We start from the raw sequence: 11,495 nt of genomic DNA, 5'->3' as shown, positions 1-11,495 counted from the left end.
TGACGTGGAGCTAGAGGCAGCCCCGGGTGGGCGGCTGACGACGTCTGCGCTCCGCCGCCTTGTTGTTGCTGCTGCTAAGCAAACAGGCAACCCTCCTCCATACAAGGGCGCAAGGGAGAATGCCTTCCGCCCACCCTCTCGACCCCGCCGCCTCGGGCTCAAACCCGCATCCAGCCATCTAGCCCAGCCTGCGACTTCCTTCCTTCCTTCCCAGACCCTCTGGGAGACCCAGTCTGAAAGCGCAATTGATTAATCGGAATGATTAATCGATCGATGGCTGGCGACCAATCAAACTGCCCACATGCGGAGTTTTAATCAGCTCTCTCTCTCTCTCTCTCTCTCTCTCTCTCTCTCTCTCTCTCTCTCTCTCTCTCTGCTGTGAAAAGGTTCTGGAGCCAATGGCCAGTTACTTTTGTGTAAATAATCTAGGAATGTCTGTTGCATTCTGAAGGACATTCAAAAGCTTTCCCCATGAGGTAAACGATTTTGTCTATGTGGAAGTCAGAAGAAGCAAGAAGCCGGCCAGCTTTGGAACAGGTCTCCTCTGTGTCGCTTTCCTTGTTAGCTTTAATTAGTTAATGGAGTGATTGCGACAAAACAAATATGCAATAGTCAATTACCCTAACTGGAATGTAAACAAAGGTCACATTACAGTAGGGCTTTCAGGGCAAGTGAAGGCAAATCAGGGGAAAGACTTTGAATTTTTCAAAAAAAGGGGATTGTTCTTTTGAAAAAGAGATTTTCAACAAAGTTTGTATTTGGAACTGAATATAGATATGCAAGATTTTCGGTTTATATTCGTCCCTCAAAGAATTCAAGGATCATTCAAAAGAAGGAAAGCAGTGTTTTACAAACTTCCCCAGGGCCTATTTAGATATTAAGTGAGGATGTATGTTGCATTTTTCATATTATGTTTTAATGCTGCAACCTGCTCTGGGACCTTATGAAGGACAGGCAATCCATCCATCCATCCGTCCATCAATCAGTAATAATGTCACCCATGTATCTTCCCTGGTTTCTCCTAGTGCATCCAGCATTTCCCTGCCCCTGCACTGCACTGCAAGGAGATGGGACAAGGGGTGGGAGCATGGTGATGATTTAGGGGTGCCTACATGCAGGTAGGGGAGGGGAGAGAACAGGCCCTCACATAAGGAAAGAAGCAAGACTACTACCGTAAGTGTAGAGAAAGTTGCATAGTCCTGCAAGAGAACTTTAAAATAGGAGTAAAACACTTAAAGTTGCTAGTGAATTAATATATCTAATAAGTGAATGTAATATATAAAGCACTCACATTAAATGTAAAGGGACCCCTGACTCACATTACTCGTGTTTAAAGAAGAGAGTACCCCATAACAAGTAATTTAAAGCAAGAAAATAGTACCACACAAGCACCACTGTATATCTGGTATTTCAGTAGTTATATCTCCTACTGCCCTTGGGGAAATTGCTTTTTCTTCTTCTTGATGCTAAACTTTTGTTTTTCATAAAAGGTAAAGGTAAAGGACCCCTGGACAGTTAAGTCCACTCAAAGGCGACTATGGGGTTGCGGCGCTCATCTCACCTTAGGTTGAAGGAGCCGGCGTTTGTTCACAGGTCATGTGGCCAGCACAACTAAACTGCTTCTGGCACAACAGAAACCGTGAAGGAAACCAGAGTGCATGGAAATGCAATTTACCTTCTTGCTGCAGCTGTACCTATTTATTGCACTGGTATGCTTTCAAACTTGTAGGTTGGCAGGAGCTAGGACAGAACAACAGGAGCTCACCCCATCGCGGGGATTCAAATCGCCAACCTTCTGATCAGCAAGCCCAAGAGGCTCAGTGGTTTAGACCACAGCGCCACCCACGTCCCTGTTTTTCATAGGACTAACTGAAGCAGCACAACAATTTAAAATATGATATATGGCATCCAATGATGTCTACCCACTTGTGCAACAAAAATTCACTTGCACATCAGGATGGGAAGGAGAGGAAAGGGAAGATTGCACAGACACTCACTTGTGCGAGGCTGGATCTCATCCTAAATATTTACGGAAAAGATTTTTCCCCGTGTGCCCAATGCTACAGCACGCATAAGCAAGGCTATTCTTGCAAACCACAAACTATTTGACTCCATTGTGTTCCTATGAAAGATAATAGGACAGCTTACTTCTTGGAGTGAATTGTAAGCTGCGACATCAATCTTAAAACAGCAACAACAAAGTAAGACAGTCCTTTGAAACAAAAATGCAATGCAGCTTGTAACCATCTTCTCTTCAATTGCCATAACTTATCCAACTTGATTTTGAGATTTGTTGTTGAGGTTTTAAAAGCTTTGTTATAATTGGTTTCAGTCTCATGTTGTTGTGCATTTGGGGGGTGGAAAGTTTTCACAAAGTTGATTCCCTTTCAAAACAGAATGCAGATTCCTTCTGTATACAGTTTGCCATTATTTCAAGCTCTTCTAAGTATATTTAGTTCAAAGAGTAAGCAGAGCTGCAGGAGAACTTGGTTGTACACACAGGTGACTAATTTCCCTTTCTTCTTTGTCACAAGATGCTTCCTCTGTGTGGTGGCACCTCCTTTCTGAAATGGGGGGGGGGAGTTTCAAGGATAATTTGTGATATCCCAAGAGAGTCTGGTCTTCAAAGAAGAAAAGGCTACAGGGCAGATGATATATTTTTGCAAGCTTGACTGGTGTCATGTACCACCTGTATATCATTTTCATAATATTCTCTCTTAAGGCATTACATGCCGTAAATTTCATACCTGTGGTCCACAACTGTTCCCAGTCAGCAAACATAATGTTATGTCCAACATCTTGTGCCCATTTAATCATAGCAGATTTAACTGTTTCATCCTCCGTATTCCATTTCAGCAGCAAGTTATACATTCTTGAAAGTATCTTAGTTTTGGGATCTAACAGTTCTGTTTCCAATTTTGATTTTTCCACCTGGAAGCCATTTTTTTTGTCCAAATTATAAGCTTCTCTTATTTGATAATAGTGAAGCCAGTCTCGCACTTTGTCTTTTAATTTCTCAAAACTCTGCAATTTCAATTTGTCTCCTTCTTGCTCCAAAATTTCCCAATATTTCGGCCACTTGGCCTCCATATTGAGCTTTTTCTGAGCCTTTGCTTCCATCGGTGACAACCACCTTGGGGTTTTATTTTCAAGTAAGTCTTTGTATCTTATCCAGACATTAAACAATGCTTTCCTGACAATATGGTTTTTAAATGCTTTATGTGCTTTAACCTTGTCGTACCACAAATATGCATGCCACCCCAAAACATTATTAAAACCTTCTAGATCCAAAATGTCTGTGTTCTCAAGAAGCAGCCATTCTTTCAACCAGCAGAATGCTGCTGATTCATAATAAAGTTTAAGGTCCGGCAGGGCAAATCCACCTCTTTCCTTTGCATCAGTTAGTATTTTAAATTTTATTCTGGGCTTCTTGCCCTGCCAGACAAATCTAGAAATGTCTCTCTGCCACTTCTTGAAACAGTCCATTTTGTCCAAAATTTGCAGTGATTGAAACAAAAATAACATTCTTGGCAATACATTCATCTTTATAACAGCAATTCGACCCAACAAGGAAAGCTTCAAATTTGACCATATTTCTAAGTCCTTTTTCACTTCTGACCAACATTTCTCATAGTTATCTTTGAATAAGTTTAAGTTCTTAGCAGTCATATTAACCCCCAGGTATTTTACTTTCTTAACCAATGTTAAACCTGTCTCCTTCTGAAACCTCTCTTTCTCAATCGGTGTTAAATTTTTCTCAAGAACTTTAGTTTTTAACTTGTTCAACTTAAATCCTGCCACATGACCAAATTCTTGAATCAGTTCTAATACTCTTGTAGTACTAGATTCTGGCTCCTGTAACGTCAGTACTAAGTCATCTGCGAAAGCTTTCAGTTTGTATTGTTTGGCTCCGACCTGTATACCTTTAATCAGACGGTCCCTTCTAATCATATTTAGCAGAACCTCCAGGACCGAAATGAAGAGCAATGGGGAAATTGGGCAGCCCAATAATAAATGTTGGAAATGTAAAGAAAATGAAGGTACATTCTTTCACCTTTGGTGGACATGCCCAAAGATTAAGGCTTTCTGGGAGATGATCTATAATGAAATGAAAAAGGTATTTAAATATACCTTCCTGAAGAAACCAGAGGCCTTTCTCCTGGGCATAGTCGGCCAATTGGTGCCAAAGAAGGATAGAACTTTCTTTATGTATGCAACAACAGCAGCAAGAATACTTATTGCAAAGTATTGGAAGACACAAGATTTACCCACCCTGGAAGAGTGGCAGATGAAGGTGATGGACTATATGGAATTGGCGGAAATGACTGGCAGAATCTGAGACCAGGGAGAAGAGTTGGTGGAAGAAGATTGGAAGAAATTTAAAGACTATTTGCAGAAATATTGTAAAATTAATGAATGTTAAAATGATGCTGGATTGAAATTAAGGGGCATTAGCAACAAAGTTAATAAGAATATGCAAAAATGGATTGATAATGGATGAAAATATATAGCTATAACATGTTAATATATAGAGTTAAGATAAATGAAAGAGGGTAAGGATTTGCTGAATTGATTATGTAAATGGGAATACAAAAAGGGGAGGTGTGAGGAGGTCAAGGAAACAAGCAAATGAGTTTAAAGATATCAAAAAATGGATTTGCTTTTAATTTTTTCTTATCTATTTGTTTTTTGTATCTTCTATTTTCTTTCTTTTCTATGTATTTTTGTATTTTTTGTATTTTTCTTTATTCATTTCCTTTTTTTGCTTTCTTTTTATTCTGTAAATCTTTGTTTTCTGTAAAACCCCAATAAATATTTTATAAAAAAAACAAAGAAGAAAAGGCTACATTCCATTGACAAAGTCAATGTCAATCTCTTTGAAGTTTTATAACAATAACTTTTTTTGGGGGGGATGAGGTCAATTTTAACCCAGGAAAATATATAGGATTAGTTCTGATAATATCTCACTCTGGTTTAGTGCCTCAGTTGCACAGAATCTCATAATTTTAGAGCTGGGGTTTTAGAACTATGGGTCTTATAATATAGGAAGGAAATCTTTTACGTAAAGCCTGACAAGCAGAGCACCAGATCAAGATGAAAACATAATTGGCTACAGGCAATTTTCACTTAATTTATGTCAAGAGCAATTCAACACAGTAGCAAGACACTGTCTAAATACGTAACTGTTGCAGATGTGGACAGGTTTACAGAGAAGGCAAATGTTTATTTCACTTTGAGGGAGGAAACAGAACCACAGAGGCTTGGGGTTACTTTATTTTATTTTATTTTATTATTTTATTGCTGTGATGGTTGGCTGCTGAAGTCACACCATCAAGCAAAAAAAAAAAAGTGTTGCTTTTAAAAATGAAATACTCAGCTGAACAAATTTTGGAAGGACCCAGTTCACAAACATTGCAATAATACAGTATTTATGTTGTCATCTTTATATGATTAAAGAATGGAACTTCCAACCTCACATTTATGCCACAAAATTGTAATCTTTCACCAAAGATTATATTTCAAACCTGATGAAATTTTCAGTTTCCTGCTTTCCCCTATATAATCTTTTAGAATCCGCTCCAAGCTTTCCCCTCTTCCTATAATATTTCCTTGCAGCATATTATGTAGATAATTAGTTTGGCAGTATAGGTACAATATCATTTTTTGTAGCATATAACAGCATTAGAACTGCTAAAGTGGCTAGAGGCAAATGTCCATGAAGGAGAATTTGCGTCACAGAGAAGAAATTTTCCTGCCACCTCAGGTGACAACAGAACCTAAACTGGGCTGGCACAGCAATTTCCCCCAACAATGCCCCCTGTGACAGGGACATCACTACATATAGTTATTTCCAAGTACATTTTTTTTTTTTGCAGGGGGAGCAAGGAATACAGTGGTTTCAATTTCTCCCTCCGCCCAACAGTGGCTCTGGAAAGGACACTATGTTGTGAACTGTAGTGATATTTAATCAGTCAGACCTGCTTCAATACAAAGTTTGATGTGCTGATATTTTGTAATTTTTATTGCTGTAAGTCAGCTTGGATAGGCATTGTTTGGACTATTCAGTATTTTTAATAAAAATAAATGCATTTAGTTGCATTTGAAATATATTCATATATTCAATGTAAGTTGTTTCAAATAGTTTTTAATGTGTTGTTGTAACATTGTGTTGTAACCCACCCTGAAACCTTAGTGTGAAGGGTGAGTAATGAAATGTGCTTACACACACACACACACACACACAAATATCAGCCAACAACAATGTGTGTGTGTGTGTGTGTGTGTGTTTGTTACTAAACAAGGGATTTAAAGCCTCAGACTGGCCTTTGTAAATGATAATCATGGCATCCTCTCATGGACCTTTTCTTTTCTTGCTTTAACTTAGCTCAGCTATCTTGGGCAATTTACTTTGTTAAAAGCATTGCTTAATAAAACAGGCCAGGGCAAGGACAAAGTTGAGGGATTGCTTTTCAGAGTAAATGGGTGGGTGGATAGCTATAAAACAGAATGCAACTGGTCAAATAGGTATTGTTGGCAGGTTTGTATAATCTAAGAATCATGTAAGCATTTCAGGCAGGGTAGGATTTGCATCAAAAATAGGGATAATTCTAGCATACATTCTGTTTTCTAGGGCACCATAACGTTTTAGCCTAATGCACATCACAAATCAAATATTAAAAAGCCACCTGCTCTTCAATCACCTGGAATCTGAGCCATTATGAGCCTGCCCTTAAACTTTCCCTTAGCTGTTGAAACTTGTAGTGACAGTATCTAAAGATGGATAATGGAAAGAATGCTGCAATGAACGTCATACCTTCCCACCTCAGGCAGGTAGTTCTAACCCATGCATTTGTTAACATAAACAAGTGGCTGCTTTTTGTACGCAAAGCAGAATCTTTATCAACTCTGTTTTTTCACAAACTAGTGTTCTTCTAAATCATATTCTAAACAGTGTTTATCATTATTATTATTACTTTGCAGAGATTCCAAACCTAGGCACAGTCCCCCTAATACTTGCATTCATTAGTTTAGTTACAAAGTGATGAAAGTTCCTGTACTATTGGTATAGTAACTCAAGAGTGACTTGTGAGAGCCATGAAGTTGAGCTGCAGCAACCAGCACAAACCTCTTCACATACTGAGCTTCTCAGGTAGCCGGGGAAGGGGGCAATAGGCTTGATTACCTATACCCATCCAAGGTAAGGGAAGTGACATAGCTAAAACTGGCAGGACATCTTACTCTGTGGTATTAACCCTTTCATGCATTAATTAGGCTTAAGCATGTTGTTTATATGAAGCTGGTTATCCCACAAATGCAAGCTTGTTTAAATGAATTTCTTTGCTTTATATTACTCCTGCTTGATTATTAATAGAACTAACACAGGGGAGACCTCCTGCAGGGACAACCTCTTCCCTGAGCTTTGGTTAGCTGGTCTCCAAATGGCTCTTAAAGGGAAATGACCCCAGCCCTCCTGGAAGATACTATTACAGTACTTCCATGCAGTGCTTTTCCTTCTGAAGAGAACCCATAGTGAGAAGGGCAGCACTGATGAAGCCTCATGGCCTTCGTTAAACTGCTGTAGAAGAACCATGAGATTTCAGGCTACCCAACTGTCAGCCAAAACCAGAGAGCTAATAGAAGTTTTCCCAACACACACATTTTGAATCATTGATTCGGGTTTGTTTACATTCTGCTAGTGATATGAATGGCTATTTTCAGCAACACCATCCCTTTACTTTATATCACCTAATTAAAAGACATAACATGGAAGACATTGGACACAATGAACCATTTCTTCCTTCGATTGAATCATAGTTAAGTACCAATGGAAATGGAAGGCTGGACCAAAAAAATCTATTCATGCATACAGAGATCTCTTTGTCCAGTTCCTGAGTGTCAAACAGAAGCATACTTTAATTTCTTCATAATGCCGGGTTTTAGAGAAGGTGTCTATGTACTCCCACCTGATTCTTAAAATGCAAAGGCAGACGTTTATATGACTGAAACCAACATACAGATACTCTATCCATTGGTTGTTCCCTATAAGACGTCAACATTCTCCTTCTTTCCTGACGAGCCGATTCTCCAAAAACTACAGGGAATTAAATCTCATTGCAATTAATGTGTTTCTTATGGAAGATCGAAGAGCACAGCCTGTTTCTGTTAAAGGTAAGTATACAGAAGGGCAATTGTGCTTCTGTTCTGATGTTGCCATGTAAGCCGAAATGGGACAGCAATGCAATGCCTTTCATGAACTCAAATTCTGTTTAATTAATTGTTCACAGAAAATGTCACAGCCCAATAGAGGGTTGGTTTATTTGGATTTCAGTGCCAACAATCTTGTGGTGAGCCTTTTTGAGAGAAATTAAAAGCGCATTCATGTAGGCATCTGCCAATATCTTCTATAGATCTGTCTGGATGTTTTATTCAGTTCATACTTTGATATTTAGTATTTGGCAGTTGACCCATTATGGTAATGTTGGAGACTTTGCAAGAACTTCTTCACCTATGAAAACACATTCTGGATTTTTCTGAAGGGACATTCTAGACAAACATTTAGTTGGAACAAACTGTTCAGTCCTGTGGGTCATATTGCAGCACAAAGCAAATAGGAGCAAAACTTTTAAAAAGACAGTCAAGACAGACAGTGTCAGGAGCAAATCAGTAGTAAATCACACTGTTCAAGTTGGAGTTTATTAGCAAGAACATGATCTGCACAGACCTGGTCGAGTGTCATTGCTCTGCATGTTGACTGTCTAAAGCCACAAAGTGTGGCTAAAGTGTGGCACAGACTGAAAATGCGATAGGTGCACATTGAGTGTAACCAAGTCCATTTACCCACAACCATTTCAATGCTCTTCATACACCTGATAAGAATCTTCATCTAGCTCTTGCTTCAGCAAACCAGCTCATTTCTAAAGACCCTCAGCATTTGAGAGATAACGTTAAACACAGTCTGTAGGTGCTATTAGACTTTCCTGACAATTATCTGTTTGTTGAGATGCCTAAGCTGTTGCTCTTTCCCCTAAAATAAGCCACTCAAGCATGAAATTTATTAAGACTTATATGGTTTGTTTTTAATAGCCTTATAATCCAATTTACCATTCCAAGGAAAAGCTGTGAAGCAATTGAAACCCAAACTATGTGAACAATGAACAAAATAACGGAGGAAAAAAGTCAAGGGGGGGAATGAAACAAATAGAACTATTGTGCAAAAAGGACATACAAATAATTGGAAAACACATACCAGTGTTACCAAAATTTCCTAAATTTCTGCCTTATTAGCTGTTGTAGTAGAGGCTTGTGGCCTCTCAAAGGAATCATGGTGAAACCATGGCATGCGACAGAGACAGCAGTATACTATGCTATGATATGGGCTAGTTGTGTTGTGTAATAATTGTGTTATGGGACTTGTTGTTGGCATCCGTCTGTCTTAAGAGACAATAGAGTATGTCTCTGGGGGTGAAGTCAAACTGCTGTGTTAGCAGCACCAAAGTGACCTCCACAGGGTGCAAACCTGGGTGGTGTGTATGGAAGACCTGCCCCTCCCCCCGCCTCGCTGATGTGGTCCAAAGGAAAGCAGAGCAATACTGTACATTTGGTACCAGCTTGGCTGTAGGAGTTGTCAGAAGGAGGTGTACAAGGTACTATCCAACCATCTTAGGGACTTCACTCTGGATTTGTGTGGGGTTCACTCCTTAGCCTTTTCTTCTTCTTCTTTTAAAAAAATCTTTATTAATTTAAAAGAAATACATTTATGAGAAAACAGACGTACATACAAGTAAACATACATACAATCAATCAATCAAACAAACAAATAACAGAAAAATCAAACAAACCACCACACTATAAGATACAAGAAGATTAATTCAGCCTTTTCTTCTAATGAATATATCTCACAAAGCATGGAAGGTATAGGATCAGAGTTTGCCTTCTCTTAGATGAGCTATTTCTTACTTTACTCTATAGCAGGCACATCCAAAAACCAGGCCTTTCCTCCCCCCTAAAAAACAGCTCAACAACTTTGACCTGAACCCCGAAGAAGAAGAAGAAGAAGAAGAAGAAGAAGAAGAAGAAGAAGAAGAAGAAGAAGAGTAGTTTGGATTTGATATCCCGCTTTATCACTACCCGAAGGAGTCTCAAAGCAGCTAACATTCTCCTTTCCCTTCCTTCCCCACAACAAACACTCTGTGAGGTGAGTGGGGCTGAGAGACTTCAAAGAAGTGTGACTAGCCCAAGGTTACCCAGCAGCTGCATGTGGAGGAACGGAGATGCGAAGCCAGTTCCCCAGATTACGAGTCTATTGCTCTTAACCACTACACCACACTGGCTCAAGGGGGTAGATCACTGCCAGTTTTTAACTCTGTGAGTCTCTTGGGAGTCTCTTGGGAGTTGGCCACCCCTGCTCTATAGCTGGATCTTTTATGGAGCTCATAATCATTAACTTAATGGTTATCTGGGTCTTTCCAATGACTCTCAGATCCTTTGTGATATTTTAGCCAGAAATGTGTTTATACTAGCAGAGTATAGCTCTTCCATCTAAACAAATTTCCGTGACTGGTCACTGAAATCCAAACTGCAATGCAAATGGCTGGTGGATTTTCAAGGTCTGAATTTTGAAGCTACATTTTAGCTGCCACGCACTCCACTGGGATAGATGGATAAAAGATTCAGTTGACCACCATCACTGCTGTTTATTTGCTAATGGATTCAAGACTGCTAACTGCTTATTCTGGAACAGATCCACTGTAGGCTACTACGAAAGTAACGAGCTAGAGGATCAAAGCCTAGGAATGTTAAAATAGGCAATATGTAGAGTTCATTGCAAAGGAGTACATTGTGCTGAAATAAAATAAAAAATGTGCTCATACCACTTCACATTCAGTCCTTTTAAAAACTGTATTTATACCACCATCTTACTGTTTTGCAATGATTTTATACAACCTTAGCAGGGTGCTTGTTTACTGATGCTTGACTTGTTTTTTATGCTTTTCCTTACCCCTGCCTACTATTTATTGGAGAGCAAGTTTAAAGCCTAGAGTGAGAGAATCCATGCTGGGAGATTTGTACGTCTGGCAAGCTGCTAAATAATGGAACACAGCCAAAGTGTTTATAAAAGACCAAGGCAAGAAAAGTTACAAAGACTATAGGGTTACACTGTTGAGTTTTCAGTTCTTTTCTGAGCAACTGTTACAGAATATGGAATTTTAAAGCCGTGGGTTTTACCATTAATCCCTTAGGGGAGGGGGCAGCTTTACTGAAGAGAATAAAAAAATTCCTGTATTTTCCTGCCCTTTTGTGACCTCATATGTAACTAGCTTGATTCATGTCTTGGCTATTTGGTGCTAAAAATGCCCATCTCTGGCATGGGATTAGTATTATTTTTTTATCCTTGGCAGCTAATCTATTATATCTTATTTCAATAAATCTACTAAAAAACTTTGTTCCTGGCAAGTATTGGTGGAGGCGAGGATAGGTGTAAAAACATGGGTAGT

Source organism: Podarcis raffonei, chromosome 1 (genome assembly GCF_027172205.1).
Source record: "Podarcis raffonei isolate rPodRaf1 chromosome 1, rPodRaf1.pri, whole genome shotgun sequence".
Lineage (NCBI taxonomy): Eukaryota > Metazoa > Chordata > Lepidosauria > Squamata > Lacertidae > Podarcis > Podarcis raffonei.
This window is presented reverse-complemented; position numbering follows the sequence as displayed.